Genomic DNA, 23,111 nt, shown 5'->3' on the forward strand with positions numbered 1-23,111 from the left:
AAGAGTCTCTATTCCTCTGGACAGATACATTGGTATGGTCGAGGAACATGAAATAGATGACATACTACTCTTAACGAGTAGTGAACCCGCAACCTATAAAGGTGCCATGACTAGTTCTGACTCAAAGCTATGGCTTGAGGCCATGCAATCCAAGATGGACTCTATGTATGAGAACAACGTATGGGATCTTGTTGACTTACCTGCTAAGGTTCGTCCCCTTCAATGCAAATGGCTTTACAAGATAAAGCATTCTGTGGAAGGTCAACAAGATATCTATAAAGCACGACTAGTTGCTAAAGGTTTCACCCAAGTGCCAGGTCTGCACTACGATGAAATCTTTGCACCCGTAGTCATGCTGCGTTCCATTCGGATTATCTTAGCGATTGCCGCTTTTCATGACTATGAAATTTAGCAGATGGATGTGAAAACCGCCTTCTTAAACGGTTATTTGGAGTAAGAGTTGTACATGGTACAACCCGAAGGTTTCATCGATCCAGAACATCCTAAGAAAGTGTGCAAGCTTAAGCGTTCCATTTATGGACTTAAGCAAGCATCTCGGAGTTGGAATCATCGCTTCGACCAAGTGATTAAAGAAAATGGATTTACTCGATCGGTCGAGGAACCATGTCTTTATATCAAGTCGAGTGGGAGCAAGATTGTCTTCCTAATATTGTATGTCGATGACATACTCCTGATTGGGAATGACATACCTCTCTTAACTTCGGTGAAAGTATGGTTGAAAAACCATTTCCGGATGAAAGATCTGGGTGAGGCACAAAGAATTTCGGGCATCCGTATCTATCGAGATAGATCACGTCGGATGTTATCTCTCGATCGAGTCTTACATAGACAAAATCCTAGAGAGATTCAAAGATGACTAACTCCAAAAGGGGTTTCTTCCTATGGCTCCAGGGGTGCATTTGAGCAAGTCTCGGCACCGAGAGACACCGGAAGAGAAAGAGCGCATGACACGGATTCCTTATGCCTCGGCTATAGGATCAATCATGTATGCCATGATATGCACACGTCCCGACGTGGCATATGCATTGAGTATAACAAATCGATTCCAACAAAGATCCGGGTGAATCACATTGGATGGCTATCAAGAACATTCTTAAGTACCTACGGAGGACTAAAGATTGGGCATTGACTTATGGAGGCGATCAAAAGCTATGCGCAACCGGTTCGCAGATGCTAGCTTCCAAACGGATCGAGATGACTCGAAATCTCGATGCGGATTCGTTTTTACTCTTAATGGCGCTGCATCAGTGGAAGAGTTCCAAACAAAGTGTTACAAAGAGATTCTACGACGAGTCCGAGTACTATGCCGCGTCGAAGGCGCAAAGGAAGCGATATGGATGCGTCAATTCTTACAAGGACTATTCGTAGTGCCTAGTTCGAATGACCCGATCACCATCTATTGCGACAATAGAGGTGCCATCTTCCAAGCTAAGGAGCCTAAGTCTAGCAACAAGTCTAGACATGTACAACAGAAAGCTCATCTAATTCGAGATTACGTGGAGCAAAAGGAAGTAGTGATAGAAAAGATTGCTACAGATGATAATATAGCAGATCCTCTCACTAAACCATTACGACAAGATAAGCATGAAGGGCATGTTATTCCATGGTAATTAAACGTGTTCCTGAGTTGTAGTACTCTTTTATGGATTAGATTCATTCTTTTTGTACTCTATACGACATCATCGTTTTGATATTTATATATTTTGTTTTTCATGTGGTTTTGTACGACAATTTTGAACACCACAAAGTGAACTGAACAAACATTATATTTTTGGTCCTTAATTGCCCACGAGAGCTGATAACTCAAGGTAATTATTTTGTGACGTTGGTTGATGGTGGGTTCAACGAGCCATAAGTCAAAAGGTTGACTGACCAATCACAGAGGCGATTTATACGGATATTTCGTAGGACACAATTGTGACATCGACGTGGAGTCCTAAATGTTTTATAACATTCGGTGCCAGGTCGTGGATAAGACCTCCATGGTGATCCTAAGAGTCGATTCTTTTGACTATCGACTGTCTCTTGAGACTAAGGCAGATTTTGGGTGACTTTGGTTTCTTTCTCATGGTCATCCGTAACAGGGGGCTAAGTAGATTTTTTCTGGGTCATTTCATGCTGTGCTTAGATCAGAAGGAGTCGAGTTGAAGGAAATATTCAGCCTTTATCAGGTACTCGATATTTCTCGGGGCCACTCGAGGAGTCAGAATCGAAATGCATGGCCATGCTCGAATACGAATTCGTTTTATCGCTTAAGTTACTCTCTAGTCGGGAAACCACTTTTGATACTGAGATCGATTGTAAAATACGACCTTTGCGGATCCGGATCTGCAAATTGTTTTACATTGAGTGGGAGAAATTTTAAATGAATATGAGAATCGGTTATCGCACATACACTTGTACGGACAAGTGGGAGTTTGTTGGAGCTGTGTCCTCCAGTTAGTGCGGATAACGTCGTTGCACATACACTTGTACGGACAAGTAGGAGCTTGTTGGGGCTGGTGTCCTTTACAGTTAGTGCAAGGACTTATAAATCTCTAAAAGGATCAAAGGGTATACTTTTGTATTATAATCAGTTGGTCCACGTTTATCAATCACGGTTGGCTTGCTAGATAAGTTTGACGTTATTGTCATACAGATGGCGGTGATCAACTGGTCCCTAAAAGTCACACCTATAGGATACGTTTGAGAGATGTGACGGTATGAAAATACAGTCATGTTGATGCCAATTTTGACTAACCAGTTAGTCGGAGTTATTGACTAATAATTAGTCAAAAGCGATGTTGAGATAATTATTTAATACGGATTAAATAAAAATGGCTAAGACGAATTAAACGGTTAATTCGTAAATTAAAAATAAGCGATTATACTTGATTAATGTATATTGAATAAATTAATTATACAATAATGTCTTTGTCGGACATGTATTAATATTTCGACTAAGTCATGTTACTAGTTGATATCTTAATTACCGATAACCGATGAAAATTTATATTTAAAAACCCGTCGTATACGTTTTAGCAATTCAAGTCGGATCACGAGTTTAATAAGGAGGAAGTGGAAAGCCCACTCCCTCCCTAATGAAACCCACGGACCGAGCAAGGGTAGAACAAAAGGAGAGCTTCTCCTCCTTTCTAACCTAATTTTCATTTTGCAAAAATAATTAGGGTTTTGAGAACATTTCCTCTCAAAACTTAGATCTCACATCTGAAAACTTCACACATCAATTCTCTCAATATTGCAAGGCAATTAGAGAATACATTCTAGCACAAGGGCATATTCTCAGACGATCTTGGGTGCAACAATTAGGAGGAGATCTACTTTGATCTCTATCATTGCCGAATTGCACTAGGACCGAAGGTTAATTCTTGTGCTTTATCGTTTTTCTCTTGTAATTTTGTTTATGACAATAATCACATATAAAATTTGCGTTATAGTCCTTATATTTTAAGGGTATTATACGGATATTACCTCACAGGGGTACCACTCTTGTATGCTTGGAAAGCATTCACTTGTTCATTTGTTCCCCTACATTCACCTTGGTCATGTCCCAAAGTTCCACAATTCTCACATATCCCACTTGGGATTGATGAGGATGCCGTCATGGCATTAACATGATGCTTTGATGATTTTGAGTTTTCCTCAAGTCTAGCCATAGCTTGTTCGAACTTCAAGTTGATTGTGTCAATGTGAGCACTAAGTTGAGCACCCAATTGAGTAACGGAGTTCACTTCATGCTTTCCTCCTCTAGTAGCCTTGCGAGGTCTACTATATTGTGAGTTATGGACCGCCATTTCCTCAATCTTGTTCCATGTTTGATTGTCATCAACTTCGGTGAACATTCCATTTGATCCCATATTGAGAATGTTCCTAGAATCTTCATATAAACCATTCCAAAATTGTTGTACCAAAAACCATTCGCTAAGTCCATGGTGAGGAAATGAGCGACAAATTCCCTTGAACCGCTCCCAAGCTTCATACAAAGACTCTTCATCCCTTTGCTTAAAACCCGTAATTTGAGCTCTTAGCATGTTAGTCTTTTCCGGTGGGTAGAATTTTTTGTAGAAAGCTAGAGCCAACTTCTTCCAAGAATCTATTCCAAGGGTGGCCTTATCAAGGCCCATCAACCATTGCTTCGCGGTGCCGATTAAGGAAAAAGGAACTAAGACCCATCTAATTTGGTCTTGAGTCACGCCCGTTTGAGAGATAGCATCACAATAGTCGCAAAAGGTTTCCATATGAGAATGAGGGTCCTCACTAGGCATCCCCCCGAATTGGCTCCTCTCAACTAATTGGATGAAGGCGGACTTGGCAATAAAATTTCCGGTTAGATGTCGCGGAGTAGGAGTACCATTTGGTAGATTCTCCTCGGTGGGTACGGAGTGTGACGAGAATTTTGGCATTGTAGGTGGATTTTGTGGGGTATTGTGTAATGGGTTCTCTTCTCCTTCTATTGCGAAAGGATTGACAAACTCACTAGTGGGTTGGACAACTTCACTAATACCTCTTAAATTCCTCCTAACAAGTCTCCTATTGTTCGTCAAGGTTCTTTCGATTTCGCGGTCAAAAGGTAACAAATCACCTTGTAACCTTCTAGACATGCAAAATATCAAACAACTCGAAAACAATTAGAACAAACCTTGAGGAGTTTTACTTCCTCAAGGCGAAGAAAGACACAACTAATGACAATAAAAAGAAATCTAAATCAAACAAACACCGTCCCCTAAACGGCTCCATTTTTGATGCGATCCCGCTAAGTGTTCACAAATTAAGATGTGGTCGTTGGTCACGGTCGAATCAAAACACAATTTATAGCTCCACAAACAACTCTACAATTAGTAAAGAGGCAAGTAAAGGTCGGATCCCAAGGGACGAGAGTTGAAATGAGATTTCTATTGTAACTAGTGGTGTCTAAGGGGTGTCACAAATTGGGTTGATGTAGAAGGTTACTAAACTAAAATAGCAATGAAAATAAACAAGCAAGATGAATTAAAGGGGTGTAAACAATTGATTAAAGGCACTAGGGTGTCATGGGATCATAGGGGAATCATGGGATATGATCATACAAACATGTTCTCAAATTATAAGCAAGCAATTATTGTTGTGATGGATTGAGTTGGGTTATATCTTACAATCCTAGGAAAGTTTGGGTCCCGGAGCCGAATCGATTATATTGTACAACACCTACAAGTCGACTTAATCTTCCCTACTCAACAACATGCATGGTCTAATGAGACTCGAGTTGGGTTATGTCTTACAAGTCTCATTGAAAAGATAGAAGATGATAGTAAATGCAAGGATTCATAGGCTTAGCATTTCATCAAATATAACATGTGCATGAGTTGAGATCAAAACAAGCAAGCAAATAAAACACGAAAGCATATTAATTTAAGCATGAATCATTCCCCATGTTGGTTTCCCCTAATCACCCATTAACCCTAGCTAAGAGACTACTCACTCATTATCATGTTGATCATGCTAGCAAGGTTGTCAATCATACCAACAATATGAAACATGATGAATAAATGAAAGTAATTAATAATAATTAAAAAGGGATTAAGAGATTATACCTACTAATGATTCCAATAATAAAGCAAAGATAAAAGAAGTACTTGAATGCTTGATTGAGAGGTTGTCAATCTCCCAACAATAACCCAAATAATCTTCAATTACCCAAAATAAAGAATGAACAAAAGAGAGATTAAAGAACTAAAACTTAGATTAAAACTTGATTAATACTTGATTACAATATTAAAGAGAGATTTGATTGATATTAACTACACTAATTATTGATAAGAAGAACATGCTCCTCTAATTAGACTAATGGGGTATTTATAGTGGAAATTAGGGAGGATGCATTAGGGTTAACTAAGGGCTAAGCTAGTAATTACACTTTTTAAGTTAAGCAAGGAGGAGCCGGTATTTTCTGAGAGAAGGGCTTCTTTCTTCGTAGCTTGGAGAAGACAATCCGTGCTGTGCTAGAATCCGGGCGGAATAGGGTCGGGACGGGCGGATTCTGGCGTTGGAATCCGAGCGGATTCAGGGTAATCCGGGCGGATTGTGGAGGTGGAATCCGAGCGGATTGTGGCAAAGCCGCTCGGATTGTGCTGCTGCGGGACGGACGGATTTGTGACAATCCGCTCGGATTGTTAGTCAGCAACAAATCTTCTTCTTTTCTTCCCTTTTCTTCATAAATTACTTGGGGATTTCCTTGGGGACTCAAGGATCCTTTCTCAACATTCCTCTTCTACTATAATATGTACAAAGGCCTTCTAATCTTGTCTCTCCTTGATGCTTGGTCATTTAATTCGATCAATTTAGTCTCGTTTTGCCATGAAAATGCAAGATTCTTACTCCTTTCCTACCAAGGGATCAAAATCTCAAAGAATATGCAAAACAAAGAACTAAAGATAAGAAATGACCCAAATAAGCACTAAAAAGCATGGGAACAAGGCTAATTCGGGGGCTAAATATGCGCCAATTATGGTCACATCAAGGATCCACTTACCTCTCTAATTTAAAAACCCCCAAAACCTAGGGTTTCAAGAAGGATCTCAAACTACAAACAATATCTTCATCTTCAACAAGACAAATTTCTAGATCTACCTTTAAGATGAGATCAAGAAGATCCTTCCCTAAAGAAAGAAGAAGACCAAGAGTAATTGGAATCTCCTCCACATCTCACCTCAACACAATGAGGAGAGAGCATGAAGAAATAGTTGATCTCTCAAGACTTAATAAGTTCTCTAACATAGAATTCGTCAATGATGTGCAAAGACTCGTCTTTCATCGCCTCCTCTGTAAGAACATTCTTCCTACAAAATTTATGTGCCATGACACATTGAGAAAACTAGGCATCTATCATCAAACCGAGGCACTTTTTGACTTATTTGGTCTTTCAACTATGTTCCACATGCACGAACTCACTTATCGGTCCTTAGTTCTTGAATTCTTGAGTTTTCTAAAGATTTCTACCTTGAACAAAAAAATTTGTGTGGAGTTTAGACTAGAGAACACAACTCGAATGATGTTTCTTGTGGAGTTTGCTATTGTGTTGGGTCTTGATGTATCGCCTACCCGTACATCAAAGCCGCGAAATTAGAGCATAGCACCTCTATGGCGAGCCATGACGGGTCGCGATTTCTCTTTCATTAAATAATGCCTGGCTTCTCATATTCAAAACCCCATTATTCTGCTCACATACCAGTTTCTCACAAGCACTCTATTAGCCCGCCGTGATCCCGCGGTAGTGAATGAACTCGATCTTGTTTTTATGGAGTCCTACCTCAAGATACAAGGGAGGAGAGGTTATCATTTCAACGCCCTCCTAGTTCTTCTTGAAAAATGGGCAAAGTTCCGGAATGGAGGTGATGATGGTATGATCCACATCGTTAATGGGGGATTAATAACAAAGCTTGCAAAATTCTTTAACCCCAACTTCAACAACAACAATGCTTATATACCTCTTCCGGGCAACACCAATATTGATGAAATGTTGCTTCTCCGACAACACCATTGGATAGCCCTAGACAGCTTTGAGAAAAGTATTAAGTGGATCACCAAAGGGAGCACCCCCATGTACCTTCCAATGGAAGGCTTAACAAGGATATCACCTCGAAAGGGTCCCCTCTCTCAAGGGCCCCTTATTAAGTTGTTCCGTGCATGACTTGGCTTTTTACTCATTCTGAATGGTCCATTGGTATGTTCAGGTAATCTTCCTATCTCAGCTTAAGTTGGGTGGTTTTACCATTCCGCGAGATGTCGAGCCAACGACGTTAAACAACAGCGCTTCTGGGAGGCAACCCATAGATTTGTTTGTGCAATTTTTGCAAAAAAAAAAAAAGAGAGAAAAATGAAAAAAAACCATAAAAATTGAGAGAAAAAAAATTGACAATACCTCAAGATTCATTGCATATTTTTGGTGTTGGTGTCATAAGAAGGGCGACAAAGAAGGATGGCGGGATAAGTTAGTGGCTAAGATGAAGAGAAATCGCGGTGTGATGTTGTGGGCACCTTCTAATAGCAATTGGATGGAGTTATGGTTTGGAGTAGAGGAATATAGGTTAGACCAAATACGAAGGTGTCTTATTTTTGTTTAAATTGTGTTATTTGGTCTTTGGTTAGGTTTGGAATAATAAGGGGCATTAGTATTCTTTGATTACTCTTGTTTTCTTGGTCATGTTGTTGTTGTGCTTTATAGTGGATGCTAATGGCCAAGTTTGGGGAGGAGGTGTGGTGAGTGGTTGACATGTTTATGTGGTTTGCTGAAGGATAGATGTACTAGTGAAGTCGCATGAGGTGTGTTTTCTCCTTTCCTTTTTATTGTGTCCTGTGCAACATGGAGGACAATGTTTAATTCAAGTGTGGGGAGGAGAATCGTTCCGATTGTAATTCATTGTACTTGTGTGGTGTGCTTTATTTCAGTTATTTCTAATCCAGTGGTGTGCTTTATTTCAGTTATTTCTAATCCAAAAAAAAAAAATTAAAAGAAAAGAAAGAAAATGAAAAAAAGAAAAAGAAAAAGAATGAATCTCGGCTAGGTGAAAACCCGAAAGGGCGCCTAGGCAATATTGGAATGTGGCCGAGGACGGAGTAAAAACCCGAAAGGGCGATCCGGGTAAAATGAAGAATCGAGTTGCGTGCCACTGAGAGTAGAGGTGAGATGTAAAGAAAATGAAAGGCTAGAGTGAAAACCCGCAAGGGCGGGCACTCTAGGCAAAATGAGAGACTTAGGAAAAATTCTTCCGATATTATTTTGATCCATTGTTTGTGTTGGAGGCCGTCTTAAGAGTTCATTGTAAGTCTTGTTAACTTCCTTGTGCTTCTGTGGATCGGTGTTGGTATGAGTTTGTAATGAGTCATTTGAGTTTACTCGAGGATGAGTAAAGATCTAAGTGTGGGGATGTTGATAAGACGGGTTTAGTATGGGATAAAAGTGTCGTTTTTGAAGGCTATTGGTGAAATAAGTGGTGTTTGTATTGGTCTAGTAATGTTAATTCTCATTTTATAATATTAATTGTATTATGGGATATTTAGTTGAGAATATAGATAAATGAGTTGTGGAAGTGTGTTGGGTTAATTTACATGATCATAGATGTCTAATGATTTGGGCTTATAGCAAATATTAATGGAGCATGGAACTTAGTAGCCGGAATTGCAAATTAAGCTAAGGATACTAATGGAAATGAAGGAAATGGATTAATTGGGACACTAATGCAAATCAGGCCGTAATGGAGGAAAGGTTAACAATGAAGCTCGACATATCACATGAGTATGTCCACAAAAGAGCCAACAACCACTAATTAATTTGTGTAACTAAAAAGAAGAACAAAAGAAGAGTAGCAGCGTTTCTTCTGGCAGCATCTCTCGCGGGTCGCGGGAACTAGACGCGGGTCGCGCGTATCACGGGAGGCCAAAGTCGGTTTTGTGCTTTATTTCCGTATTTCCTAATTCCATTATTATTATTATTATTATTATTATTATTATTATTATTATTATTATTATTAGTATATTATTTTATTAGTTAATATTTTATGAGGTGAAGCACTTAGTTTTTATGATTCATTCTATTATTATCATGGGGAAAAAACTCTATCAAGAACCCTAATTATTTTAGATCTACTATGAGGAACTAATTCCTCCCTTCTTGGCTCAAGACATTAAAGCACTTATTATTCAACTGTGAGTTTGAAAGTTCTAATCTTTGTCTTGACTATTGTTAATTGCTTTGTTCTTATTCTTATGAATGTTGTCTTACGATTTCTAGGTGCGCAACTAGTTGTCTATTTCATTATTCTATTGTTAGTATTGTTAATTTAATAGGATTTATTGATTAACTTTACGCTAGTAACAATTAGGGATTAATATTGAACGGGATTCAGTGATATTGATGCTTAGAAACGATTAACATATATCTAAAGTACAATTGGATTGTATGTGCTTATTTATCCCCTGTCGAATTCTCTATTCATTATTGCTGTTGTTAGATTAAACCTTGAACTGGATTGTTGAGGTTGTTTAATAGTTAGGGCTAGTTAAGAACGGGATTGGAATTGCATAATTCACGATAAGGTAGTCAAGATAATTAATTAGAACCATCTTACAATGATCAATTGGTATTAAGTTGCGGATTTGTGCTTGACCCAAGATCTTTTTAAATCATCTGTTCGTCTATTTCATTATTTGCTTTGTCTTAGTTCTTTAATAAAACAAACAAATCAAATCTCCCCCTAAACTGGTTACTTTACCCTCTACTCTTAGACACGTTAATTAATTTAGTCCTTCCTTGTGGGTTCGACCATTACTTTCTCTATATTACTGTTTTAGTAGTTTAGTAGTAAGTGATTATAAATTTACATTTGATAGGCATACGACTTTCAGCCCGTCAGAAAGTGATGCATCAAAGGAGCAATGGGATAGCGATTTTGATGTGGATGATAACAACCAATGAAGATGTTCATGAGCTTGGTGAAGTGGGCATGCGCTACTCACCATGGCCAAGGTGAAACTCTTCTTTTCCCCTCATTTTTCATGACAAAGAATTCATGCTTTTCTAACATTGGTTAACAATTAATTGTTTCAAACTTTAATGATATCCTTGTACAAGTTAAGGACTATTATTCCACCTTAGCAACATTAAGGTGATGATAAATTTATTGTTCCCACTTTTGAAAATCCAAAATGACAAACTAGATTCATGCATTGCATAATTGTGCATGAACACCCCCATTTTTACACTAGAAATAGTGTCTCACTTGGTTTGGGGAAGTTCAAGCACAAGCATTGGGAATTAATCTAAATTAGCTCTCCAACCAATAAATTCATGCATCATATAATGTAGTGTAGTTTGCATCACTTGTATATATGACGTGTAGCTTGCATAGTAGTGTAGAAATCATGCATTCTCAATTAGCTTGCATAATTTCCTATCATATTGGCCATTGAGAACAATGCCCATACTAGTGTGGGGATGAGAAATTCTAACTTGACCTTTAAAACTTGACCTTTAAATAAAAAAAATGATTAAAATTTAAAAAATTGAAAAACGAAAAAACATTTTCATTCCTTTATAGTGTAGAATTGTATATATTTTGTATATACTTGTTTGTTTGCTTGTTTATCCTTCTTTCACATTGATCGACTACGCCACATTCGAGACATGAGGATTATGAAGACCGCATGGTATGATCTTTCCAATCTCCTTTCTCCTCTGTATGTTAATGACTATGTGGCTTTATTTTGATTGATGCGGTTTACACCAATGTGATTGTAGGAATTGCATCTAGTTTATATGGCATACTAGTTGTTAGAAGCATATGCATTAGGTTGTATAAATGTTAGTTGCAGCATGGCATTTAGTTGCATTTTAGGAAAAAAATTGTGAAAGCATCTATTTGAGAAATTTGACAAGTGTATATAAGGCCCTTGCAGATACTTTTTCTTCTTAAGACTTTGCTCATTAGAATGCTTGTAAAACACTCTAGGATGTGTCTTGCTAGTATCCTTTGACCCCTGGATTAAGGCCTACTCAAGAGTACCTTGTGCTGTGATAACTCCTTGGCCACCGTGTATTCCAAGGTGACTCTTGAAACCATGCAACCATCATTCATCCATGTTCTACCATACATTTTTGTCATCAAAGGGAATGGGCACAAAAAGAAATTGTTCAAATTTGAGTTCAAGAAATGAAAAGTAAAAGAAAGTTGGCAAAATGCATCAAAATGAAAAGAGGAGTAACAAAAATGAAAACTCTTATGCTTCAAATATAAGGCACCCTCACTACATATGGGGTGACTTTGAAAATGTTCAAAAGAAGTGCAAAAATTGAAAGTTGTCAAGTGTTGAAATGCCAAAAATCAAAAGAAATGGCAAAAAGAAAGTGTTCTCAAATATTATATGCCACAAGAAATTGGGGGGAAAAACAACAACAAAAGCAAACTCCCAAGTGAAACTCAAATATCTATCAATCCCTTTATCCATCGTATCCATTTTTGTGCATGGTAGAGAGGGGACTATGTGGTATTTTGATTGATGCGGTATAAACAATGTGAATCTAGGACTTGCATTTAGATTATTTGGCATATTAGTTGGTAGAATCATATGCATTAGGATGTATATATGTTAGTTGCATCACGGCATGTAGTTTGCATGTTCGAAAATTTTGCGAAGCCGTCTACTTGGAAAGCTTGACAAGTGTATATAGGCCCTAGTAGATGCTTTTTCTTCTTAAGACTTTGCTTGTTAGAATACTTGTAAAACACCCTAGGATGTGTCATGCTAGTATCCTTTGACCCATGGATTAAGGCCTAGTCAAGAGTACCTTGTGGTGTGATAACTCCTTGGCTACCGTTTATTCCAAGGTGACCCTTGAAACCATACAACCATCTTCCACATTCTACCACATTTTGTCAACAAAAGCGAACGGGCACAAAAACTATCAAAATTTGAGTTAAAGCATCGAAAACAAAAAGTTTGCAATTTGAATCAAAAGAAAAGAGGAGTACAAAAATAAGAACTCCTATGCTTCAAATATAAGCACCCTCACTAAAAATGGGGTAGCTTTGAAAATGTTCAAAAGAAAATGCAAAAAGTTGAAAGTTGTCAAGTATTGAAATGCCAAAAATCAAAAGAAATGGCAAAAAGAAAGCGTTCTCAAATGTCGAATGCCACAAGAAATTGGGGGGAATAACAACATCAAAACGCAAACTTGTAGGGTAATATCCGTATAAGACCCTTTAAATTTAGGACTATAACGTAAATTTAACATGTGAAATATGGTCATAAACGAAATACAACAATGAAACGATAAAGATAAAGAATCAACCTCGGGTCCTTTGATGCACGGCGTAAAGAACAGAAATCAACAGAGATTCCCTCCTAATTGTTGCACCCAAGACCGTCCGAGAAATGCCCTTGTGCTAGAACGTGTTCTCCGATTGCCTTGCAATATTAGGAGAACTTGATGTGAGTTTTTCTCGAGATGTGAGATCTCGGTTTCAGAGAAAACTTAATCTCCAAAACCCTAGTTTTTCTGTAAATGAAAATCGCTCGGTCAAAAGGAGAGGGAGCCTCTCCTTTTGTTGCCTCGGTTCGCGGGTCATGAGAGGAGGGAGTGGGCTTTCCACTTTCTCCTCATTTAACTCGTGATCCGATTGAACCGACCCCACTCGCTAAAATGTATATGACGCGGTTTGTATTATAAATCGTAATCGGTTATCGGCTATTAAAACATCAACTAATAACACGGGTTAGTTGAAGTATTAATACATGTCCGACAAAGACGATATTGTATAATTAAATTCAATATACATTAATCAAATATAAAACGCTTATATTTAATTTTACGAATTAACTGGTTAATTCGCCTTAGCCCATAATATTTAATCCGTATTAAATATAATATCTCAACATCACATTTTGACTAATTTCTAGTCAAATGACTCGGACTAACTGGTTAGTCAAATTTGGCATCTACATGACTGTATTTTCATACCGTCACATCTCTCGAACGTATCCTATAGGTGTGACTTTTAGGGATCGATTGATCACCGCGCCATCCGTATGACAATAACGTCAAACTTATCTAGCAAGCCAACCGTTATTGATAAACGTGGATCAACTGAAAATAATACCAAAAGTATGCCCTTTGATCCTTTTAGAGGTTTATAAGTCCTTGCACTAACTGTTAAGGACACCAACCCCAACAAGCTCCCACTTGTCCGTACAAGTGTATGTGCAATGACGTTATCCGCACTAACTGGAGGACACAGCCCCAACAAACTCCCACTTGTCCGTACAAGTGTATGTGCGATAACCGATTCTCATATTCATTTAAAATTTCTCCCACTCAATGTAAAACAATTTGCAGATCCGGATCCACAAAGGTCGTATTTTACAATCGATCTGTATCTAGAGTGGTTTCCCGACTAGAGAGTAACTTAACTGATAAAACGAATCCGTATTCGAGCATGGCCATGCATTTCGATTCTGACTCCTCGAGTGGCCCTGAGAAATATCGAGTACCCGATAAAGGCTGAATATTTCCTTCAACTCGAACTCCTTCCGATCTAAGCACGGCATGAAATGACCCGAAAAAATCTACTTGGTCCCCTCGTTACGGATGACCGTGAGAAAGAAACCAAAGTCACCCAAAATCTGCCTTAGTCTCAAGAGACAATCGATAGTCAAAAGAATCGACTCTTAGGATCACCATGGAGGTCCTATCCACGACCGGGCACCGAATGTTATAAAACATTTAGGACTCCACGTCGATGTCACAATTGTGTCCTACGAAATATCCGTATAAATCGCCTCTGTGATTGGTCAGCCAACCGGTTGACTTATGGCTCGTTGAACCCACCATCAACCAACGTCACAAAATAATTGCCGAGTTATCACTCATGTGGGCAATTAAGGACTGAAAAATATAATGTTCGTTCAGTTCACTTTGTGGTGTTCAAAATTTGTCGTACAAATCCACATGAAAAACAAAATATATATATAAAATATCAAAACGATGATGTCGTATAGAGTACAAGAGAGAATGAATCTGATCCATAAAAGAGTACTACAACTTAGGAACACGTTTAATTCCCATGGAATTAACATGCCCTTCATGCTTATCTTGTCGTAATGCTTTAGTGAGAGGATCTGCTATGTTATCATCGGTAGCAATCTTTTCTATCACTACTTCCTTTTGCTCCACGTAATCTCCGATTAGATGAGCTTTCCGTTGTACATGTCTAGACTTGTTGCTAGACTTTGGCTCCTTAGCTTGGAAGATGGCACCACTATTGTCGCAATAGATGGTGATCGGGTCATTCGAACTAGGCACTACAGATAGTCCATGTAAGAATTGACGCATCCATATCGCTTCCTTTGTAGCTTCGACGCGGCATAGTACTCGGACTCGGTCGTAGAATCTCTTTGTAACAGTTTGTTTCGAACTCTTCCACCGATCTGCGCGCCATTAAGAGTAAAAACGAATCCAGGATCGAGATTTCGAGTCATCACGATCCGTTTGGAAGCTACCATCTCACAGAATCGGTTGCGCATAGCTTTTGATCGCCTCCATAAGTCAATGCCCAATCTTTAGTCCTCCGTAGGTACTTAAGAATGTTCTTGACAACCAACCAATGTGATTCACCTGGATGCTGTTGGAATCGACTTGTCATACTCAATGCATATGCCACGTCCGGACGTGTGCATATCATGGCATACATGATTGATCCTATAGCCGAAGCATAAGGAATCCGTGTCATGCGCTCTTTCTCTTCCTGTCTTTGGTGCCCGAGATTTGCTCAAATGCACCCCAGAGCCATAGGAAGAAACCCCTTCTTGGAGTTAGTCATGCTTTGAATCTCTCTAGGACTCTGTCTATGTAAGACTCCCCGATCGAGAGATAACATCCGTCGTGATCTATCTCGATAGATACGGATGCCTAGAATTCTTTGCGCCTCTCCCAGATCTTTCATCTAGAAATGATTTTTCAACCATACTTTCACCGAAGTTAAGAGAGGTATGTCATTCCCAATCAGGAGTATGTCGTCAATATACAATATTAGGAAAACAATCTTGCTCCCACTCGACTTGATATATAAACATGGTTCCTCGACCGATCGAGTAAATCCATTTTCTTTAATCACTTGGTCGAAGCGATGATTCCAACTCCGAGATGCTTGCTTAAGTCCATAAATGGAACGCTTAAGTTTGCATACTTTCTTAGGATGTTGTGGATCGATGAAACCTTCGGGTTGTACCATGTACAACTCTTCCTCCAAAAAGCCGTTTAAGAAGGCGGTTTTCACATCCATTTGCCAAATTTCATAGTCATGAAATGCGGCGATCGCTAAGATAATCCGAATGGAACGCAAAGATGACTACGGGTGCAAAAATTTCATCGTAGTGCAAACCTGGCACTTGGGTGAAACCTTTAGCAACTAGTCGTGCTTTATAGATATCTTGTTGACCTTCCACAGAATGCTTTATCTTGTAATGCCATTTGCATTGAAGGGGACGAACCTTAGCAGGTAAGTCAACAAGATCCCATACGTTGTTCTCATACATAGAGTCCATCTCGGATTTCATGGCCTCAAGCCATTGCTTTGAGTCGGAACTAGTCATGGCACCTTTATAGGTTGCGGGTTCACTACTCGTTAAGAGTAGAACGTCATCTATGTCATGTTCCTCGACCATACCAATGTATCTCGTCGGAGGAATAGAGACTCTTCCCGACCTCCTAGGTTCCTCAGAATATTCACATGCAGCTGGGATTGAAGGAACAGGTTCCTCCAATGGTTGCTCGGTGTTTTGTTCTCGGAATCTCCGACAGTCGAAGGTTCTATCACTCTTTGCATTCTCGAGAAATTCCTTCTCTAAGAATGTCGACCGCCGCAACAAATACACGTTGTTCGGTTGGCGAATAGAAGTAATGACCAAGTGTTCCTTTAGGATAACCTATAAAGTATGTCTTGACCGATCGCGGGCCGAGCTTATCTTCAGGTCTCCACTTGACATAAGCCTCGCAGCCCCAAACCCGTATAAGGACAAGTTAGGGACCGTTCCCTTCCATAGTTCATATGGAGTCTTGTCAACAGCTTTAGACGGACTTCGGTTAAGTATTAGAGCAGCTGACATAAGAGCATAACCCCATAACGAGTCAGGCAACACGGTGTGACTCATCATGGATCGAACCATATCAAGTAGTGTTCGATTTCTCCGTTCGGACACACCATTCAACTGAGGTGTTCCAGGTGGAGTTAACGGTAGGGCAATCCTACAGTCCTTTAGATGTTGATCAAACTCGTGAGAAAGATACTCGCCACCACGATCCGAACGCAGTGTTTTAATCTTCCTACCTAATAGGTTCTGTACCCTATTCTGGTATTCCTTGAATTTCTCAAAGGATTCACTTTTGTGCTTCATTAAGTAGACATAGCCATATCTACTTAAATCGTCCGTGAAAGTGATGAAATACCTATAGCCTTCTCGTGCGGTGATTGACATAGGACCACATACATCCGTGTGTATGAGTCCTAATAGGTCGCAGCCGCGCATTCCAACACCTTTGAAGGAAATCCGAGTCATCTTACCGATGAGACATGATTCACACGTGCCAAATGATTGAAAATTAAAGGCCGAGATAGCTCCATTTTTGATGAGCTGTTTTACGCGTTTCTCATTAATGTGTCCCATACGGCAGTGCCATAGATACGTTTGATCTTTGTCACCAACCTTTACCTTTTTATTCATTACGTGTAATATTTCGGTGGTCTGATCTAAAACATAAATTCCGTTCATGGAGACTGCTTTGCCATAAATCATATCGTGTAAAGAGAAAATGCAAGTATTATTCTCTATTACAAATGAAAAACCAAGTTTGTCAAGTGCGAAACCAAATAATGTTTTTCGAAAGACTGGGTACATAATAGCAATCATATAATGATAACTCAAATCCACTAGGAAGCTGGATCACATATGTTCCCCTCGAGACGGCAGCCACTCTTGCTCCATTCCCAACACGCAGGTCAACCTCACCCTTTACGAGAGGCTCGAGATTTCGGAGCCCCTGCACATGATTACACCGATGAGAACCACAACCAGTATCAAGTACCCAAGTTCCGTAACTTGCGTGGTTAATCTCAATCATATGAATAAAAGTAGAAGAAGAAGACATACCAATAGGTTTAACGCGACCTGCTTTTATGTCCTCATGATAAACAGGACATGTGCGTCTCCAATGCCCATCTTGTGGCGGTGATGGCATTCCATGTTTTCATTCTTGCTCTTTGTCGTGCCCGATGAGGTGCTCGACTCACCAAGCCCACTCTTACCTGAACCCGACTTCTTGAACTTCGCCTTACCTCCTGCTAGGTTTGCCCGAGCTTTGCCCTTACCCTTTCCCTTGTTTGTCACAACGAGAACATCCTGTTTCATGCTCCCACTGAACTTCATGTCCTTCTCGGTTTGTACGAGGAGGGAGTGCAATTCATGGGGAGTTTTCTTCAAATCATTCATATAGTAATTCGCTCTAAATTGCGAATAACCATCGTGGAGTGAGTGAAGTATGCGGTCGATCACAATGTTCTCGCTGATCTTACAATCAAAGGTCTCTAGCTTCTCGACATTCTCAATCATGCTGAGAATGTGTGGGCTAACAGTTGGCCCTTCTTCTCGAGTCTCGCATCAAAGAAGCGAGTGGTATGCTCATAGGTCACGATTCTCGGTGCTTTCGAGAATTCCTTGGTGAGCGTGGTGAAAATCTTGTTCGCACCATGGGCTATGAAGCGTTTCCGCAAATTGGGTTCCATTGCAAAAATGAGTACGTTTTTAATCGCACCCGCTTCCATACCGAAATCATTAAACTTGGTGATTTCAGCAGCTCTAGCCGTGGGACCTGGGTTTGCGGGATAGGCTCTAAGAGATATTTGAGCTTCCGTCGGCAGCGGCAGATTCCGTAATGCCGCCTCCCGATCCGCGAAGTTTGATCCATCATTCTTGATCGAGTAGACCGATTCATCCGATTCATGAAGATCCGAAGCCGGGACTCACGGTCCAATGTGGCACTTGGCATTGGGTTATCGTAGAACCAAATGCCATTTGATATTAACAGTTTAAAAGTTCGTGATCTACACTGAAAAGAAAGAAAAACAAAACGAAATAAGCAACTCATCGAGGTGATTTAAGTCTATTTTAAAATTCATTTTAAACATGTAGACTCTCGCACTTGCATAATTGATCTCCCTCAAGAATGATACAAGTGATCCCAAGATTCAATTTCAGAAATTGATAAGCCAACTGTTTAGCTAATTCTTCCGTAAGAACTCTTGGTCGATAGATTTCCGTAAATCCTATCTATAGTCCACCATAATCACAGGATCGTGCGAGTGACCATAGTGTTGAGATAAAATAGGTCAATCGGTTCCAACTTACCCGACGTAGAAGGGGTCATATTATGCCTACCGACGAAGAAGGGACTCATTGGAGTTTGACCTATAAAGACCGTTCTCAATTTTTGTTTATACGAGGAAGATCCCATCAACTAAATTATAATTCATATTAAGTGAACGAATAACTAGCGTCTGCGTGAATGAATTAATTTGGGTGATGGCTTATAATGAATCGTGTGACATACGAATGTCAAAGAAAACTAACTCGTGACCTCTATATGTGTCAGTTTTCATGCAATAATTAGGTGGTTTGTTTTTTAGGCGGAATATGATGCATACTATCGTTACGGAAAAATAAATAAAAGAATGCAATACGTAAATAAAAATTCCTAGTGTGGCCTATCCTAGTAAAATAAAACATAAAACAACTTTGGAATCCACCGTTGGACCCGAGAAGCTTGTCTTGATGTTCCATCTTGATCCAAGTAGCGGGAGTGAGCATCCGGTCTCCATCTTTGGTCTTCTCAAAAATTACAATTTAAAATTACAAATATAAACCTATTTACATTCTAATTAAAAAACTGTAATTAAAAGAAATAAAATGGAGATACGAGATCTCAAAATACAACCAAGACCGTGTTCCATCATTACGGTAACACGTTCTACTAAGGCCACACTAAGTTACTGACCGTTTGCAAAAATAAATAAATACGTAATAAAAGGCATTCAAGGCATTCAACAAAACGATAATTAAATGCATCAACTAAAAACAAATTCATTCGTGACATAATTACGTAATTATGTTAAATTTATCCAAACCACCTTTTAATGATTAAAATTCATGTGATAAAACCGCTTCTATCAATTTAACTTTAATCTAATACAATCCGATACTTTAAATACGCTTTAAAATAACTTAATGGTACGTGTGTGAACCGTTTCACAATCATAGCGAGTGTACAATATCCGTATAAAGTACATAATAAGGCCAAAAGAAAATTTAAAACAAAAAGAATAAATTTTCAAAGCTGCCAAAACAAAATCCCTCGATCCAGGGACATAAGTGCTCGATCGAGGAACAAAAAGCTCTCGATCGATCGAACTCGCAAGTCGATCGAGAGGGTTGCCAAACAGAAAGTGCTCGATCGACTAAACTGGTGGTCGATCGAATACCTTTATCAAGATATCCGCTCGATCGAGTACGAGGACATCTCGATCGAAAGCGGAGGGTTTTGAAAATGGGTCGATCGAGTACAACAGGGACTCGATCGAGCAAAAACAAGACAGAAATAGCACTCGATCGAGTAGAAATACGCTCGATCGAATGCAAACATGGCTGAAAATCCAAAACCCTCGTGAAAACAGTTTGACAATGCAAAACCTACTTTGATTTTGATCAAAACCGCATAAAATCAATTCTATAAAATACAAAACTTGACATATTGCTATAATCTCCGTATAAAATAACAATATGTGAAAGAATAAATTGAAAACGTAAACAAAAACAGCCGCAAAACACGTTTGGCCGCACGGTTTTCAAAGCACGAAAACGCAACAGCAAAAGAAAAAATTTCAGCCGAGAGATAAAGTTGCTGCCTCACGGTTTTCTAGGCAATCCGAGATCGTCTCAAATCGATTTTATGAAAAATCACAATGAAAATTTACGTGGCCTCGCTCTGATACCACTTGTAGGGTAATATCCGTATAAGACCCTTTAAATTTAGGACTATAACGTAAATTTAACATGTGAAATATGGTCATAAACGAAATACAACAATGAAACGATAAAGATAAAGAATCAACCTCGGGTCCTTTGATTCACGGCGTAAAGAACAGAAATCAACAGAGATTCCCTCCTAATTGTTGCACCCAAGACCGTCCGAGAAATGCCCTTGTGCTAGAACGTGTTCTCCGATTGCCTTGCAATATTGGGAGAACTTGATGTGAGTTTTTCTCGAGATGTGAGATCTCGGTTTCAGAGAAAACTTAATCTCCAAAACCCTAGTTTTTCTGTAAATGAAAATCGCTCGGTCAAAAGGAGAGGGAGCCTCTCCTTTTGTTGCCTCGGTCCGCGGGTCATGAGAGGAGGGAGTGGGCTTTCCACTTTCTCCTCATTTAACTCGTGATCCGATTGAACCGACCCCAGTCGCTAAAATGTATATGACGCGGTTTGTATTATAAATCGTCATCGGTTATCGGCTATTAAAACATCAACTAATAACACGGGTTAGTTGAAGTATTAATACATGTCCGACAAAGACGATATTGTATAATTAAATTCAATATACATTAATCAAATATAAAACGCTTATATTTAATTTTACGAATTAACTGGTTAATTCGCCTTAGCCCATAATATTTAATCCGTATTAAATATAATATCTCAACATCACATTTTGACTAATTTCTAGTCAAATGACTCGGACTAACTGGTTAGTCAAATTTGGCATCTACATGACTGTATTTTCATACCGTCACATCTCTCGAACGTATCCTATAGGTGTGACTTTTAGGGATCAGTTGATCACCGCCATCTGTATGACAATAACGTCAAACTTATCTAGCAAGCCAACCGTTATTGATAAACGTGGATCAACTGATAATAATACCAAAAGTATGCCCTTTGATCCTTTTAGAGGTTTATAAGTCCTTGCACTAACTGTTAAGGACACCAACCCCAACAAAACTCCCACATGAAACACAAAATACTTATTGATCCCTTTTCCATCGAATCCACTTTTATGCATGGTAGAGAGGGGACGACCCTTCTTCTTGTCTAAGCAAGAAGCGGAATTCCGCGATCCTCCAGTGTTTCTAACACCATAGGGAGTCTACTCTTGACGAAAGCATTTAACAATTGAGGACTAACGTACCCTAGCTTTATTATTTGGAATCATCTTCATAGGTATAATTCTCCCTTAATCTTGTTTAATTATTGTTAATTACTTTCATTTATTCATCATGTTTTGCCTTGTTAGTATGATTGACAACCTTATTAACATGTTAAACTTGATAATGAGTGAGTAGTTTCCTTAGCTAGGGTTAATGGGGAATACGGGGAAACCAACATGGGGAATGATTCATGCTTTATCCAATATCTTTTCATAATTAAATTGATTGCTTGTTGTGATTTCAACTTATACACATGTTATGTTTGATGAAATGCGAGCCTATGAATCCTTACAATTTTTATCCATCACCTATCTTTTCAATGAGACTTGTAAGCTTATACACCAACTCGAGCCTCATTAGACCATGCATATAGTTGAATTAGAAGGATTAAGTTGACTTGCTGGTGTTGTACAATCTAATCGATTCGGCTCCGAAACCCAAACCTTCCTATGGATTGTAAGCTTATACACCAACTCGATCCCATCACAACAATAAGTGCTTGCTATATAATAGAGAACATGTTTGTATGATCAACTCCCCTGAATCCCCTATGAACCCATGACACCCTAGTGCCTTTAATCAATTGTTTACAACCCTTTTAATCATCTTGCTTGTTTTCATTGCTTTACTTTTATCTTGTTGATTAGTTTAGTTGATCTCCTATCTCAACCCAAATTGTGACACCCTAAGACACGACCATTTGCAATTGAAAATCCTACATCAATACCCGTCCCTTGGGATCCGACCTTTACTTTGCTAAGAGTAGTTTGTAAAGTTGTAAATATTGTTTTGGTTGGTAACTTTTGACGACGAGTTTAAACCAGACCAGATGGGTGCCGAAATTAGAGCCTCTTTTATTCTATCAAAAGCTTCAACACACTCATTAGTAAATTGGAATGGGGCATCCTTAAGCAAAAGTTGAGTGAGGAGTTTTGCCATTTTGGAAAAATCTTTTATGTATTGTCGGTAAAACCCCGCATGATCGAGAAAAATCCGCACCCCTTTGACATTCACGGGTGATGGTAGTTTCTCTATCACTTCAACTTTGGCTTTGTCAACCTTGATGTCCTTTTCCGTAATCAAATGACCTACGATAATACCTTCGTTGACCATAAAATGACACTTTGTTGAGAATGTCGTTAGGGCTCTCAATCAAACACATTTATAATTCTCAACAAACAACTAGTTAGTGGTTAAGTCGAGGTCGATCCATGGGACGGTGTGCTTTGGGTTGTAAGTCTATCCATCTTAATTTATGCTAGTGTCACAATTGATTTGGGTTGGAGTTGGTGAGTCTAAACTAATAGAAGC

The 23,111-nt window shown here is 39.1% G+C and overlaps 1 non-coding gene across 1 annotated transcript; it reads left to right on the forward strand.

The window, feature by feature from the left end:
* The first annotated feature begins 3,945 nt into the window (after nt 1–3,945).
* LOC141644627 (small nucleolar RNA R71) lies at nt 3,946–4,052 on the forward strand. The gene has a single exon (XR_012544239.1). It is a non-coding gene; the product is annotated as a small nucleolar RNA R71 (small nucleolar RNA).
* The last annotated feature ends 19,059 nt before the right edge of the window (nt 4,053–23,111 follow it).

The sequence above is a fragment of the Silene latifolia genome, chromosome 2 (assembly GCF_048544455.1).
Source record: "Silene latifolia isolate original U9 population chromosome 2, ASM4854445v1, whole genome shotgun sequence".
In the NCBI taxonomy this organism is placed as follows: Eukaryota; Viridiplantae; Streptophyta; class Magnoliopsida; order Caryophyllales; family Caryophyllaceae; genus Silene; species Silene latifolia.